The sequence below is a fragment of the Seriola lalandi genome, unplaced genomic scaffold (genome assembly GCF_002814215.2).
Source record: "Seriola lalandi dorsalis isolate HSWRI2012SDOR001 ecotype SW California unplaced genomic scaffold, Sedor1 jcf7180002052129, whole genome shotgun sequence".
Lineage (NCBI taxonomy): Eukaryota > Metazoa > Chordata > Actinopteri > Carangiformes > Carangidae > Seriola > Seriola lalandi.
In genome coordinates, this window is record NW_019522682.1 from 1,661,705 (window position 1) to 1,663,412 (window position 1,708).

Below are 1,708 nucleotides of genomic sequence, written 5' to 3' on the forward strand. Positions count from 1 at the left end.
CCCCCCCCGACAGTACAGATTAAATCTCCATAGGTGCCGGATCCGCCATCAACGGAAAACGACCTAAACATGTTCTCAGTCCGCCGTCCTGCCCCACACTAGACCCGGCCTCCCGTTACCGGCTGCCGGACATGACATTCACTCATTTACCTGCATGTCAGTGGCGGAGAGGCCCGGGTCCGGCTACTGCAGTACACATCGCCGCTGTTCCCCGTGCCTGCTCGCTTGGCTCGGCTTGGTTTGGCTCTCGCTTGTCCCTCCAGACAACTTGCACGGATTAAAGCGGAGAGCTCAGCCCCTCCTTCTGCACCGTGACATCAGAGCGGATTAGCAATGCACAAAGCGCCTTTACAAACACTGCTGATGCTGGTGGCTCAGCGTCGTCCCACCTACTCCATCAGCAGCAGCAACAGCAGCCTGCAACGAGCTGTTATGGCTCTGCCTGCCTGCTGCACCACCGTAAACGGTCATGGTCCCATGGCCTGCCGGTGGTGTCGCTGTTATCTGCCTATTCAAGATGCTCCTGGACCACTGAAACACCTGTAAGAGCTGGACAGGTAGAAAAAGTGATATCTAACCGTTGTTTGTTCCCAGTTGTCTGTCAGCTGTGGGCTCACATTTAACCCAGGTTAGCGCTGTTAACCTTTAGCTAACGTTAGCTAGCATATCACGGTTAACCGTTAGCTAACGTTAGCTAACGGTTAACCGTGATATGCTAGCTAACGCTAATCTTTTTTCCCCATAACAAATGTTAACGAAACTTAAAAAAAAAAAACCGCTTAATGACACTCGCCACCGTTGTTTCCCTTCTTCAGCTGAAACAAAAAATATTTAACCTGCTTTGAAATTAAAAATCGGAAGTAGCCAGTTGCGCCCCTGTTATCAGTCCTGCTAATCAAGCGATACTCAAATGAGTGGATACTGTATAGTAGTAAAGGGTAACAGGAAAGTTCATATTTTATATACTATAGCATGTGTCTCACTTGTGAACTTACAGTACTTTTCTGTTAAGTTCTGGCACCTTTAAATAACACTACAAAGCCATTATGATCTGCGCATCAGATTGTTATGGCTGTGTACTGTTACATAATGTAACTTAATTTTGATGAGACGCTCTTGAGCTTATTAATGTCTCATCATAATAATCAAAAGTGATGTTTATGAAGTGATTAACCACAGTCATTAACACAGTTGTTACTGAATATGAACACATTAACATGTCATCACACATAGGTGGTTTAATGTTAATTTATATTTTAAAGCATTGATGGGTTAGAACAGTTTCGATGACAGATATTTAAAATTAAAATGCAAATTTATGCAGAACAGGTTTCTATTTTTATTGTTTTCAGCTTTTTTGTGTAAAAGAAAATGACACAATACCTTGTCATTCCAGGCCTGTTATTCTTGTTGATAGGCTGGCATGTGTGATATGAAATTTAGTATCTAATCATGGCTGATACACTGAGTGCGAAGCAGGGTGGGTGGTGTTTGAAGGGCCCCTGGCATAATAATCTGGTGTCACTCAAACCCTGGTTGAGTAGATTGATCACATTGTTACGTGTCCTGTAACACATTCTCACCTAAGTCATGTGTACCCTTCCGTTGGAGCAGCCGTTACCGTGACAACAATATGTGACGGAGGATGGTGATGGTGCGGAGTAGTAACCATGGCATCCAGTCTGTTATTTGCCCTCTCTGCAGCCAC

General features: G+C 44.6%; 1 protein-coding gene across 1 annotated transcript in view; it reads right to left on the reverse strand.

The window, feature by feature from the left end:
* LOC111650141 (uncharacterized) overlaps window positions 1-551 on the reverse strand; it is a 19,862-nt gene extending 19,311 nt beyond the window's left edge. Inside the window, exon 1 of the mRNA XM_023399952.2 lies at window positions 151-551. The gene's annotated coding sequence lies outside the window, so the exon portion shown is untranslated. The remainder of the gene's footprint in view (window positions 1-150) is intronic.
* Window positions 552-1,708: the final 1,157 nt, after the last annotated feature.